This window comes from Pollachius pollachius, assembly GCF_949987615.1.
Source record: "Pollachius pollachius genome assembly, chromosome: 7".
In the NCBI taxonomy this organism is placed as follows: Eukaryota; Metazoa; Chordata; class Actinopteri; order Gadiformes; family Gadidae; genus Pollachius; species Pollachius pollachius.
Window position 1 is genome coordinate 2,312,087 of NC_136940.1, and position 15,504 is coordinate 2,327,590.

Consider the following 15,504-nt stretch of genomic DNA (forward strand, 5'->3'; position numbering starts at 1 on the left):
CCACTGAACAAGCACTTAGGGGGGCCCTGACGGAGCCGTGGCTCCTGGCGGCTTCCTGCTGGGGGTTCTGTGTCAGAGAGAGTACTCTGGCTGGGAGTGGGGAGACGAGGATAACACTGGTGTGATGAGGTCACTGCTCACAATAGAGAAGGGTGTTTGTTGGGTGCTCTCTCTCATATTTTAGTGGGCACTAGGATTTGTAGTTGACATTTAGCATTTCTCGCTTTTCTAACCAGTGGACACTCAAAGCGCTTTACAATTTTACCTGACATTCACCCATTCATGCACACATTCACACACTGACGGTGGTGTCCACCAAGCAGGGCGACAGCCAGCTCGTCTGGAGCAGTCAGGGTGAGGCGCCTTGCTCAGGGACACCTCGACACGGAGCTGGGGATCGGAGCAACCTAGCAACCTTCCGGTTACCAGCCAACCCGCTCTACCTCCTGAGTCTCATGCCACAATATGTCTTGCCAACTATTATTATTACCATTATCAGCAATTCAGCTGACATACTACTTTCACTCGTGATTGATGGCACCATTCTTCGTATGTTGATGGCAAAGTACCGGCAAAGTGCCGGGACTGTGATGGCGGCGTTTCGGTGGACTCCCGCCGTTGGCCTATTTATTCAAATGGGATCAAAAGTATTCTCTTGGAAATTCATCCATCTTAAAGTGAAACAAAGAGCCTTTTGAGTGTTTAAATGACTTTTCCTTTGACCTGGGCGAACTCTTTAGAATTGAGCTTAATGCTTTCCGGTGCTGTAGAGATCACTCACACTTGATAGCAAATTGCTCCATGTCCCAACATTTAATGGCAGTGATAATTTCATCTTTATCTTTCGAGTTCCTACATGAGCCATTGAAGCCAAATGCTCCCACCTTCGTTATCTTAATGGACTTGACATTTAATAAATTGCTTGGTTTTATTTGAATATATATAGAGAGCGAAATATAATACTTTAAAATTGAGTAATTTCAGGTTTTTTTTATGAATGTGAATTAACTTCTGAGTCTAACTGTCAAATATCCATTTGGATCCATTTTGGCAGGCAGACGGGTGGCAGTGGCATGATGAGTTCACTTTAGTCCAATCACAATAGACTGGTCAGGTTGCAATAGCTCACTACCTGTCAGCAGTTCATTCATAAAATGAGACATTGAGGTGAAAGGCATTCACTCTTACAGTGCAAGGTTTGGACTTGAGAAAATAATCTTGCCTTTACCAAAGCTTCATACAAGAAGAGTTCCAAGATCCTTAATATAACTGCAGTGGGGAGGGTTGCAGGAATGGTACTAATTGTTTTTGGCTGTGTTTTTAAGAGTTGCCATGGCTGCAAGTGTCTCTGGTTCTTAATGTATGGAACCCTCTAGATTCTAGAACATCCTCTCCGTTACTTAAGTCATGATTCAATCATCATTCCATAGTCGGTGTAAAAAGATTTGTTTTTTTGTATTGTTGTTTACGAATGCTCGGCCCTGAAAGTAAATATTTAAGTGGCACTAGAGTATAGTTGTGCTTTTATTTTGTAATTTTTATTCAAGGTTTAACTCCCACTGCTCTTGCTAAATATGAATAATATTGTGCGTGCCAATATGTCCGCAGTGATGTCTTTTCTTTTTCTTTAATGTTTATAGTCTTTGCGAATCAGACTGAGATGATCTGGTTGTGTAAAAATATACAGCGGCAGGTTTTAATTAATCCTTTCAAACTTGTTCACGAGTTCAGAGTTTATCTTGACATTTACCTACAAGCATAAAGTAGAATGTTCAAAGCTCAAAATAAAATTGCTTTAAACTATTTATACCCTCTTATTAAAACGGTTTTAGTTTCAACATCTGGTTTTCATTAAACATTTTTAAGTGAGAATTGTGCTCTCAAATAAGATCACTCTTTAAATGATGGTTTAATTTATAGAAGACTATCATGTGCCTTCATGCTAATCATCCGTGTTTTCTCTTAAAGATTAAAACGTTACACACCATGTAGAATCAAGAAACGCTCAAGTGTTTGTTATATTCATTAAACATGTGGCTATGGTGTTCGATCCCCGCCAAAAGGTTCTGGGTTTGATCCCCAAACCCAGTCGACCTCAGTAGGCCTCCTTCATCTAGGAACACGCACGCACACACACGCACAGTCGCATGCTTCACACTCAAACTGACACACACACACACACACACACACACACACACACACACACACACACACACACACACACACACACACACACACACACACACACACACACACACACACACACACACACACACACACACACACGTGTGTTGTTGACTGAGTGGGAGAGGGGGCGGGGCTCCCTCTGGTATTCTCAGCTCTGCGTGGGGGAATCTGACACCGTCAATTTATCACAACTAAAGCAGTCCCCACCACGCACAAACCCAGAGTCTTCACGCACACTCCTCAAACACATCACACACACACACACCTCAAACACATCACACACACTGCACTCATCTGGGCCCTAGGGCCCCCCCCCCCCCCCCACCTGTATATAATCTAAATGTAGGACGTTCCCTACGCCACAAATAGACGTTTCAGCCTCCTTTATTATTATTATTCGTATTATTAATTTATTTGTTATTATTTTGTAACTTTAGGTTTGTCACTTGCAGGCAAAAGTTTATTTCTGCCTTTCGATATAAATCTTTCTCTATTTATTTTTTATTTTTTATTGCTGTCGTTCTGAGAGATAATTATTGTGACAGGAGTGAAATGTCAACGATAAATGTAGAATTCTAATCAACTGAAAAAATAAATATATAAAGTCACCTTATTTCTGGTGACGGCTCTGCTGTCTGAGTGCTGAGTGCTGTCGTAGTTTAACCTCCAAAGCATCTCTCTGTGTCTCCTCAGACCGTAGTTTAACCTCCAGATTTCCTCTCTCTGTCTCTCCTCAGACCGTAGTTTAACCTCCAGATTTCCTCTCTCTGTCTCTGCTCAGACCGTAGTTTAACCCCAGACCTCCTCTCTCTGTGTCTCCTCAGGCCGTAGTTTAACTTCCAGATTTCCTATCTCTGTCTCTCCTCAGACCGTAGTTTAACCTCCAGATTTCCTCTCTCTGTCTCTCCTCAGACCGTAGTTTAACCCCAGATCTCCTCTCTCTGTCTCTCCTCAGACCGTAGTTTAACCCCAGACCTCCTCTCTCTGTGTCTCCTCAGGCCGTAGTTTAACCTCCAAAGCTTCTCTCTCTGTGTCTCCTCAGACCGTAGTTTAACCCCAGATTTCCTCTCTCTGTCTCTCCTCAGACCGTAGTTTAACCCCAGACCTCCTCTCTCTGTGTCTCCTCAGACCGTAGTTTAAAGCCCTTCTCTCTGTGTCTCCTCAGTGTCTGCTCCTCAGTGACCTGCTCCTCTCCTCTCCAACATCAAGGTGAGTCCTGCTCTGTCTTTGAAGAGAATACTTCAGACGCATCGATTCCTGTCCTGTTATCATGTAAACATCCCCCATCTATGATATAGAGAACTATTTAGTCATGTTTTAAAGAAAACCATCCACCGGGCAGTGTAGCCACTTAAATGAAAAGGTCAGTTAAATCATTTTCTATTTTGGTTATCGGTGTTTTAATGTAATTAAGAGCAATAAAAGAGCAATTAGACAAGAAACTAGATCTTGTTCACAAAAAACAAGATTATGCAGCTAGGAGAAGCTAGCTGGTTCCACCGTCCAGATACATTCCACAGCAGCGTCGCTCCACGGCGTCTGTGACCTCCACCAAAAGCTGGCTGTGACCTCCACCCCCGGCCGTGTATTTGTAGCCCAAAGGTCGTGAGTTCGATCCCCGTCATCGGCTAGTGTCCTGGAGTGAGTTGCGTACTTGTGTGTCCACGTGATTAAAGCCTCGCTCTGTGGGAATGTTTAACAAACAAGAACCTATTCAGAAACATCCTTTAAGCACACTGGATGCAGAATGTTTGAAATATGCTGAATTGCGCTACTGCCGTGACCATCAACACACACAGTTTGGGAAAGATTATTGTGCATTTCATTGAACATACATGACATTCATTATTGTTAAATCTGTCCCAAATGGTTGCACATTTGTTGAATATGTTTTATATATTTAAAACATTTACAAGGGACATGCTCTTACACCAGATGAACAACTAAGCATATTTCTTTAAGGACAGACAGATTTCAGACTGAAACAGACGTATTATGCAAAAGGACTTATCTGCTATTCTTTCCGCCAACTATGAGTTTGGTTTTAATGCCACATCGCTATGGAAACCACAGGCTCCTACTTAAGGTTGAAGTGTCTGTGTAACAGACAGGTCAACGGTGTCATTCGAAGACATTCTGAAAGTAGTTGAGTCGGACACCGTCGCCCGACCTCAACGTGTTTGGAACTTGATGAAGCTTCCCTGTAGCGTCATGTGACCCCCCCCCTCTCTCTCCCAGCATGCCCTGGGGCGTCGGCCCTGGGGAGAGGGGCAGGCCTTGTTGTAATCAGATGGCGGCGTTTCCTCCGCCCTGAGACCAGACGCTCATGTTTAGACCGGTCGGGGTTGTTATTCACAGGAGACGTTTGTAGAACTTCCCTACCTTTTTTAGGGAAGTGGGACTCAGACAGGGTTACGCTGTGGAGAAAAATATATAAACCAGGGGCAAATTGAAAGGGAAGAATAACCAGAATGTGTGGTTTGGATTGTACCTAAACATCCCAATTATCAACGTATCAACCTCATTAAATGTTAACTGGAATGTATTTATAGCGTGCTTCTCTCACCTTTTGGCCTCTCAAGGCGATTTACAATGGGTGCCTCAGATTCACCCATTCATTCTCCCATTCAATCACACATTCATAAAACCATTCATGCATACATTTATACACGATATTCACCCATGTCATCAATCATTCATAAACCCATTCCTACACACATTCATTCACCCATGTAATCAAACATTCATAAACCCATTCCTACACACATTCATTCACCCATGTAATCAAACATTCATAAACCCAAACCCATTCCTGATGCACATTCAATAACACATTCATACACCCATTCATTCACCCTTTCAGCTCGTCGGGAGCAGCTGGGGATGGTGTTTTTGCTCAGGGACACAACCGCAGTTAGCAAGGAGGAGCTGGGCATGGAACCAGCAACCTTCCAGTCGCGTTTGTGGTTCGGTGTGGATTGAGGGGTACCTGAGCTGTACCCATGGTGCTGCGGGGTCCAGGAGACTGAAGGAGGAGGGGAAACACTGTCACCTATCTTCAACTACCTCTGTCTATTCAGGCCCATTGCCCTACTAGCCAATCTGCAGTCTAAGATACACTAGTTAGGCTCATTGCCTAAATAACCCTCCTGCAGTCTGAAATGTGCCTAACTAGTTTGGGTTGTTGCCTAACCCTAGCCCTCTAGCAGTCTCCAAGATGTGCTAGTTTCCCTCGTTGCCTCACTGTTGAAGAACAAGAGTGTTTAGAAGAAGGCTTGAGTGTTTCTTGGTCGTGACTTGCCCCGGGGTCTGTCTTGGATCGGGGTTTTAAATAGCGGCGCCTCTTTATCTGAATGGACGCGGTGCTCCAGATACCTCCGGACCGTCTGGGGAGCGGGTCTGGGGAATTGTCTTCTGCCCTCCTTTTTAGGAAATATTATAATCGCTCGCTTGTGTTCGTTACCAAAAAGTCATTCATCTCAATCTCAAGTTCATGTCTACATCGATTAATTTACACACTCCGCGGCCCAGTCAAAGTTGATTTAACGAGCAGAAGGAAGTTGCTTCCGTAGAGACACTCGTTATCTGTGACTAGCATCACAACAGCTGCTTGTCTCATAGTCTAACCAAGTAACCGTCAAGCCCAGCCTCCTAACCACCAGTTGAAGTTGACCTCGTCCATTTTATGGACGCTACATACTCTTTTCTCTGTGTGGCTCTTAATCGCATGGACAGTCTCAAAGGGCATAATAGGCCATCTAGTCATGAAGACCCTTAACCCTAGAAACTCCCTTAGTCGTCAAGAGGGAACGCAGGGGGAACTCTCCTTCCAGGGTGTTTAGGAGAGCCATGGGTGACCCCATCACAGCCGCACCTGGCCAGGTGACCCCAAGACAGCGGCATGCTCAAACAGAAGCTGTATTCGAAATCGTCCCCTATTCACTCACTCACTATTCCCTATATAGTGTTCATGATATAGTGCACTATATAGGGAATGAACAAACGAGAATTCGGACACTACGCTGAACATTTCTACTTGTCATTTGCGTCAGTAAATGCGCCAGGTATTTGTGTGACGCAGACAGACGTGCTCATATCATGTCAACAAATTGGGCACTCACAAGGTAAGCTGGAGGTTATATTGATGTTGAATGTTACATCCTTGATCAAGTTTTTTTTTAAATTAATTTTGAATGTTACATTTTCTGTTGTTAAATCCCAAATAAATTGTTGACATTTCTAAACGAAAGCCGGAGACTCCATCATTAAATGTATTAGTTTTTCGCGGTTATTCAGCTTCTTCTTCTCCTCCGGAAAAACACGACCACATTGCATTGTGGTATACGGGAGTAACACGTAGGGAACATCATATGTGCACTCAAATGTTTGGTATTTTAAGTGCACTATATAGTACATGAAATTAACCACTGAGAATTCGAACACCACTACAAAATGGCGAGCACCCTATAAAGTGCACTATATCCGATAGGGAACGATTTCGAACACAGAGTGTCATCCACGGCTGTAGAGAGCATGTGTGTTATCTGATGATGATAATACTAATGCTACTACTACTACTACACTGCTAATCATACTACTACTACTACTGTGTTCCGTCTCAAGGTCAGAGGTCATAGGTCAGGAGGTGTGGGATGATGCGGCCTGGTGAAGGCCTGAAACTGTGAACGGGTTTAAGGACTTTACAAACACAACCGACTTGATTCAATGCTTGTTTTTGCTGTCCCAGTATTAGTGAGTTGTTGTCTGTCTCAGAGTGAGTCTCCTTGTGTTCGGGGCGTAGAGCCAGTGAGCTCCAGTCCATCCTTCAGGAGATCTCTGAGGGATCCCGTGGGTCATAGATTCGGGGTCTTTCCACTCGGATACGGCCGGTCAGACCCTCGGGTTCAGAACTCTTCTTCATTGTGAGTTACATTTACGTGTTGACGACTCACGTTCTGTATGAAAACCTTTACATTACCTTTTGTTTTTGTTTTGTAAAACTAAAAAGGGGCATTTTAATGTTTTTTTTAATGTCTGCTACCGTCTCCTGTTTCTTCCAAATGTCCTGTCTGGGATTAATTACGTACATCTTGTACCAAACACCTGTAGGATGAGACCTACAGGAATAATATGTGTGGAGGTGCACATGTATCAGGCAGTACATATACATTACTACACATACATTATATAGGTCCATCTCTTCCAGGACCTGTCTAATGTATGTGTGCATCCACATACATTAGAGCGGTTCTCCTCTCCAAGGACATGTCTAATGTATGTAGAGGTAATCATGCATTTGACAGGTCCTCCTCTTCCAGGACCTGCCTAATGTATGTGCATGTCCACATATATTAGACAGGTCCTAGGGCAACTGGGGGACAACGACGTACAACAACAAAGTGCAGTCATAGCGTGTAACGTACGATCAAAACAAACATTGCGTGTGTGATTGCTGTGCGATTCAGCCGCCCATCTGCACTTCACCAAATCAGCCAGGAGGATCCAGTGATCTGTGGACAACACGTCAACAGGACACGGCGGAGATCGGCAAAGCTGCGGCTGATTAAGAGCGGTGTTGACGCCGGGGGCTGACTGGCCCGGGCCAGTTTTAACCGGATTAGCACTGCTGAGTAAACAGCAACAGCGAACGGTCAATTAAGTATCACGGAGAAGTGCAAAAACACATCTCCGGGGAGGGCGGAAGTTTCCTTTTCAATTAATCTTCTTGGGATGGGGGCAGAGGTCAGGGGGAGACATAGGGAGAAAGGGAGAGGCGAATCGGGAGATTAACGGGCTAACCACTGGGCCCTAAGCCTAAGACTCGTCGTTTAAAAACAGGCGGTCCGACGCCCGCCAAATGTTTTTGGACAAACAGATTGTTGGCCCTTTTGTGTTTTTCCCACTCAAAGGTTGGGAACGAAGGATGAAAATATCATAGAAATAGATAAGAGGGATCCTAGAATGATTCACGGTTGATCCGATGTGTCTCCAAGTTCATGATTAATGTCGAGGTCTTTCAGCTGGCCTGGCCGACGAACAGCTTTAAACTGACGTTTGAAAACTGATCCAACTGACTTTCAGTTTTCTTGAACGATAAATAAACAATGAAAAGTACATGTGTATATATATATATTAATAAATATCATTTAACAGTAACCCTACATTTCACATTAAAACAACCAAAAATCATTGTAAAATGTGGTTCTGTATATATATTTAGAACTTAATGTGATTATTGCCAGAACCTTCCAAAAAAAAAAAATACATGATGAAAATGTTATTTTGGCAATATATATTAATAAATTATGATTTACATTAAAACTACATTTTTACATTAAAACAGCAACAACGGATTAAGTTGACTATAGTGACTATAAATACATTTCATCTTCCTCAACCCGTTTCTCGCTCTGGCAGTTGGGGAAGGTGCAACACTTGGCAGAGCCAGGTGTTGCGTTCCGCAGCGATCCCGCGTCGTCTGGCAGTGCGTTTGACAGGATTGTTTAACGTAAGCCTCTGTTTTAACGCGTTATTGTGCGCTCGTCCTATACACCAGGGGACAGGAGGTGAAGAATTAATACAGATCACTGGCTGATTTTCCCCCATTGTTTGTGCGTTTGTGTGAGTGTGTGGACCGCCGCCAAAGGAATGCAGAGACAGATGGGAGAGGGCCTGGCTTGTGGTTCCTGAGCAAGAGGAGTTGGAGATTGGAGACAATGTCTGAGAGTTAAAACAGAAAACAAATCTAAATCCAGCTGCTTCTCTTCATACCGTCTTTTCTAACGTAAGAGTGAAATCGAGGCGATTCCGGAGGCTACGGCACCGGGGGAGAATCGACTGTCGTCCATGCGCGTCAAACGTTTCTGTGTGTGTGTGTGTGTGTGTGTGTGTATTCGAAGTGTGTGTATATTCTAAAAAATAAAAATCCTCCTGAGCTGCGATTTCCCTTCCTTAGCGTCTTTTATAATCTGTTCTAAAGGGATTCTCTTCGCCAAAGTCATCCCCATTCTGCCAACAACAAAATGTTATCAATAATAAGTTGATTCGGGGCCTCTCCTCGCCAGCAGTGCGACTGAGGGGGGATTACGCGGCCGAGCCCAAATCCAGTTTAAGAAGGAATGTGTATCGCTCACGGAGGATTCAGGGGATAAGCCTGTAATGTGGAGAGGCTGTCGCAGGGCCAGGCTCACGCCGTCTACCATTCACTTAAAACCTCCTCCTCCTCCCCTTCGCGGGACCCTTTGAGGGGGAGACGGCGTCCGTTAGACGCACCCCGTGACGCTAACAGACGTTGGTCGTCGGAGTTCCCTGTGGCGGTTTGGGTTCGATAAGGTCTGTTGTGTACAAAGAGGGTTCATCGCTGAAGTGATTCACCTTGTCTGGCCGGCGGCTCAAAGAAGAGTGCGCCTGGCAGACTGTGGGCATCGAACCCAGTGCCTCCGTCTAGGAGTCACTCTCAGCAGCTCTGCCCTCGCACCACACCTACTGGAGGTCGAAGTGACGTCCATTCAGTCCCATTCCATCAGTCCAATATCGTGTCAACGATATCTTAACGTCGACCGCCACAGTGGGAGAATGGGTCCGTTCAGATCAGAGCGGCATCGGCCCATTGGTTGAGTCAGAGTTCAGCAGCGATGGAGTTTTAATAGATCGCCGAACACCGTGAAGTTCATGAATTTGCTCTTCCAAGAACTTTCCAAAAAGTCCTAAAAATACACTCCAATATGGTGAGGAGAGATTACCCCCCCCCCCCACACACACACACACACACACACACACACACACACACACACACACACACACACACACACACACACACACACACACACACACACACACACACACACACACACACACACACACACTCTACCACCACCATCATTGAAAGTGGCCTGTCTAATTGCAGACTAGATTGACTTCATCGTAACTCATTTCCCAAGATGGTGACCGCACAGGCAGTCATTGTGGCTCGTCCACGGGTCTTATCGTTGTTTGTGCGCCCGGGGCGATAATTAAGTCCACCTCTACACTCGGAACGACTTCTGGTATCTCGGCGCTCCCTCGGAGACAGAGATTCCAGCGAGATTCCGATGGCGTTCTAAATTACACCGTAGTGTTGGGATTGGGTATTTGCGTCTTCCTGTCAGACCCCAGTGTGTTTAATTGTCGCCTAGATCGCGTGCTAACTACCCCCGTACGCTACACCCCCGCCCAGAGACACTCGTCTTCACAGCTCGGCCTGGATAGAGACATTGAGCTGGTTTATCCTGTCGTTGTGAGGTGCTCTTCATAACGAGGCCGAGTCTAACTGAATTCTGATTCAGATGGATGTTGGCGAGTTTGTTCGATGTTTGTGACTTTATTGTACTGGTATCTCTTTCAGCCGGCCATTTTGTTACGTGTAGTAGTTTCATATGTGTCATGTGGTGTAGGTAGTGTAATGTTTGATTGTTGTTTTCCCAGTATATCTCCCTGAAGAAAAGGTCCCGGGTTCAAACCCCTGAGCTCTGCGGTCTCAATGTGAGGCGTCGCTGGGCTCGATGACACCTGACCCCTGGCTAATGCAGCTCAATCTGAAGGTGCTTTGTGTAGCTCCAACAAAACCAGTCTCTTTGGATAAAAGCGTCTGCCAGATGGCTGTATGAAGGAAAAAGAGGAGGTATTGTGACAGCAACAGCTGCTGAGGTGATCGCAATGTGTTTGTCCTCGTGGCTTTTCAGGAGGGCTTAACCAATGAAGTGGGGTAGCGCCGAGCTAATTAAACCGCTAATATTAGTATGATCCTGTGTAGCGCTAATTGCCGAGCTGGTCTGTGAACGCACGCTCCGTCTTCCCCCCTCAGAACGGTGTTTTGTTTGTCTCTGCGCTACGATATCGATAAAGTTGACAGAAGGTATGTGCACGGACGAGACGAGGTCTCACTGGCCTCAGATCTCCTCCCACAGTTCGCGTTCTGCCTTGAACTGGAGTCGAGTGAAGTAGATATCTGTCACGGTATTGATTCGAGACCCCGTCTTGCTTAGTGTTTATGCTAATATATATTTTTAAAAGTCTTGTTATTTACCCCAGTGTTGTGGGGAGAGAGGCGCGGTGGCGTCGGCTTGTTTGTGTGTTGTGTTTTTTATTTGTGATGTGTTTTTATTTGTGATGTATCTTCCGCTGTCACTCAGCCAAACTCCCGAGATGGAATGGAAGATAAACTCCCGGGACCTTCTCATCTCCACCAGTCGTGCGGTGCAGAGCAAATACAGCCGGCGCCATTTGATACGTCCCCCGTGTCAATACGCGCTGTCACTCACAATTAAAGTCGCACGCCGGTATTTACAGGCGCTGCTGTCATTAGGGAGCAAAGGCCAACCGACGCAACGGAGAACTGCGGAACACTCGTTTCCAAAGCAGCCTTTAAAGAAGTTTTGGCGCCGCGTGTAAACGCAGAAATTAACTTATGAGATGGGTTGTGTTTCCCAGCTCAGAGCGGGCTGGTAGGAGCTGGTACTTTCTCCCGCTTTATTTCTCCGGGAAGATGAATTAAAACTGCCAGAAAAAAAGAAAATGTCGCCGGGCTGGGAGAGGATTAGAGTGTGAAATACGTTCTCCGCTTACAAGTGATCGTCGCGTTCATATTCATGTGTAGAAGCGGAGTGTAACCAAACAAACGCAATGAGCTGTGATGGAATGCGTGCAATGAGGCCTTTCGATAATGTCAAACCGCTAAGTCCCGAGACGGTTTGATGAGTCAATGGCTGTGAAGACACTCCGTCGCTCAGTCACGACGCGGAGAAGGAAAGGGTTCTTCGGTGGACGGTGAGAGTAAATACTCACCTGCATCCTGACTTATGACCAGCGTGGAGGGACCTCAGTTTGAGTCCTCAAACGGGAGTGTCCAAGAAACGGGAGAGAGGGAGGCAGTGGGAGAGTCGGGCGGGGAGAGAGGCCGGGGGGGGGGAGACATGAGGGAGATGGAAAAAGGGAGAAGGAGCGAGGGAGAGACAGGAGGGAGACAGAGGGGCATAGGGAGAGTCATGAGGGAGAAGTAGGGAGAGAGAGATACAGGGTAAGGGACAGGAGGGAGAGAGAGAGAGAGAGGCAGATTGAGACACAGCTCAGGTCAGAGAGAGGGGGAAAGACCTTGTTTGGGTTAGAGAGAGAGAGCGCGAGCGAGAGAGAGAGACAAAGCTTGGGTTAGAGATGCTGGGAGAGAGAGAGACACAGAGTGGGTTAGAGAGAGAGATTCCATATAACTACCTTTTTAAGGCGGAGGATGAACTCTGGCTCACGGTTTAAACGGTTTAATCAGCTGGTGTGTGTGTGTGTGTGTGTGTGTGTGTGTGTGTGTGTGTGTGTGTGTGTGTGTGTGTGTGTGTGTGTGTGTGTGGCCCAGGGAGGTGTAGCAGCAGCTCTGCGGTCCCCTCAGCCTCCTAATCTCATTGTAACGCTTATCAGCTGCTCGACACAATAGCTAATGGGGGAAAACAAGCGGCTGTCTGCGTGTTAATCATTCCATTAACCCGCGCATTATCTGCACTCCTAATTACTCTCATTAGAGAGGGATTTGCACCCAGAGTGTGATCGCTTTCCCTCGCGCACGCATGCAAACACTTGAACGCACAAACACACACACACAAAAAACACATGCACACACAATGGCAGACTAGATTTGCAGGGAAGCACACGCGCACACAAACAGTCGCATGGGTACACACACACACACATGCAAACACATGAACGCACATACGCAAACACAAAGGTGCGCTAGAGTTGCACGCACGCGCCTGCGCAGACACACACATGCGAACAAACATGCACACACACGCATGCACGCAGGCATGCACGCACAAGAGACACACAGACACACACACACACACACAGGTGCAGAGAGTTTTCGCACACAGACAGACACACACACACCACGTAGCACAGCACACACGGCCAGGGAGGGGCAGGGATGGTTCCTCCAGTGAGCTGGGGCTGTGCCAGATGGAGTTTCCCTGTTTCTGAAACCAAAATACCCTCCTTTGCGTCATCCTGTCGGTCGCTCCACAAACGTCTCCATCATCCAGCTCTTCGTGCCACCAGAAAACACCAATTCATCATTTGAATATAACGAGAATCACATGGCACATCCCATGCAACGGTATTCACTGAGTTTCCCCAAACCGTCCTCAGACGCTTGGGAGTCTCTCCGTTAGAGGGTGACTCAATGTAAATAGTGGAATGTAAATAAGTGGCTATACGGGGTGCACAAAGGCCCTTTGAACACAGCCAGCACTCTCCGTGCTTCAGATCAACCCAGGCAAATATTGACACCGTCGGCTATACAAATGATCAGTTGAAGAGAGCACAGATAGAGTGAAGACCGCAGTGGCAGTTAAAAGGTGCTATCTCCGATCTGCGGAGCTGATTGGTGCAGAGTTACCTGACCGCAACGCCGCCCTGCGTGCTAATTAGACCGCGTGGCGTGGATGAGGCTGATGAGCCCAGGGAGCACAGGTAACCCTTTGTTAGCAGACAGGTGACGCTAATCACGGGGACATAGAGCCGTTGGGAGCCGTTGGGATACTTTAGGGCCCCCAAACGACCTGATGCTGTGCCGTGAGGCCCCTGTGGATGACATTAAGGTCCTTGTGGATGACCTTAAAGGGGTAGTTCAGAATTTTGGACACAGGGCCTGATTCCCAAGTTAGCCTTGGTGTTCTTTATCATTGGAGACGGTTTTCAACACATTTCATTCAGTCCTTCTATTTGTTGCTAGCCTGCTAATTAAACAGTCGTACCCACCCCACACTACACCCGAGGCTAATCAACTATAACGCCAGACGGTCGATGTAAATGTCTGTGTTGATAGAATAATGTTAGAAATAAAACCAACCTTACATTGCATTTTGAGGGACTTGCTGTGTCTCAGCAGCAGTGTTATATTCCTGGTAGTAGGCTACAGCAGCGGCGGACTGATACCTAGGTTAAATTCCACTGCTGCTGAGAAAGTAGTCCCTCAAAATGCGATGATTCATGCGATGCAAGGTTAGTTTTATTTCTGACATTATTCTATCAAAACAGACATTTACATCTATAGTCTGGCGTTATAATTGATTTACCTCGGGTGTACTGTGGAGTGGATAAGACTGTTTAATTAGCAGGCTAGTATTGCCCGTTGCCGTGCGCTAGCCTAGCACGAGCGAACTCTGCAACTAGAAGGACTGAATGAAATGTGTTGAAAACTGTCTCCAATGATAAAGAACACCAAGGCTCACTTGGGAATCAGGCCCTGTGTCCAAAATCCCGAACTACTCCTTTAAGGTCCTTGTGGATGTACTTAAGGCCCCTGTGTTCCCTGTGGTTGTACTTAAGGCCCCTGTGGATGAATTTAAAACAGGCGAGCGGGCTCCCGTTCAGACGAGGGGGTGGAGGTGAAGATAAGTGGTTGTCATTATGGATTAACACATCCCCACACAGTGTATCTGAAGTATTAAGTGTCGTGTTTAGGCGGGTCGCCTCGGCCTTCTTCCTATTTAAGTGCAGCTAGCTCCAACGTTTCACGCGTTTCACGTTGATTCCTGGTCACAAACCTGCGTAATTTCCTTCCGAACACACCTTGATATTGACGTTCAGCTTCCGAGCCGTAGAGGGGAAACTCATGCGGTGTATTTATGTTCTTGACCGATTCGTTGCACGTAAGCATGGCCGTATCTAATGGAAGTAAAGTCCCATTTAAATGGACATGGTGAGGGTAATTCTGTGGTTTCAAATATGAATGGAGAAGGAAAGATGTTGTTGAGTCGATGTTCCTGCCCTGCAATGCCGTAGGCTGTTGTGTGTACAACAAACATTAATTATGTACACACTTTGAGACTTAAGTATGATCGTCTTCCAGGTACTGTCAGCCGAATCAATATTCATCATGTAGTACACGTCCTGCAGAATGAGTAAATAAGTACACTCACTGTTTCAATATCAATTAGGAAAGATCTCCCAGAGATGTAAAGGTGCTTATCAGGTCTTCAGCCCAAAGCAACGTTATGTAACAGAGCACTGCAAACTAAGTTGTGCCCTTGGTCAGACAGTAAATGTTCTTTGGCAGGTGGAAACGTGGCTGCTTGTTGCCAAGGCCTGGCTATCCTTTATGGCCAGAGAAATTGGTCCAGGCTGGAATTTGCAATCAAATGGGTTCATTTGGTTGAATCTTTATAGTTAGCAGTGACAGAGCTACCAAAGCTCCACTGTTAATATCCTTTACATGCTGTTGAGGTTCTCCTGAGCAAGGCTTTGGGTATTTCACATGAAGCGCTGATCTACCTGCAACACAACATGTAGGATGTT

General features: G+C 46.1%; 1 protein-coding gene across 1 annotated transcript in view; it reads left to right on the forward strand.

Annotated features, from left to right (window-relative positions):
* Positions 1 to 15,504, forward strand: part of lpp (LIM domain containing preferred translocation partner in lipoma) — an 82,051-nt gene that overhangs the window by 10,814 nt on the left and 55,733 nt on the right. The window contains exon 3 of the mRNA XM_079739290.1: positions 3,353 to 3,396. The gene's annotated coding sequence lies outside the window, so the exon portion shown is untranslated. The remainder of the gene's footprint in view (positions 1 to 3,352; positions 3,397 to 15,504) is intronic.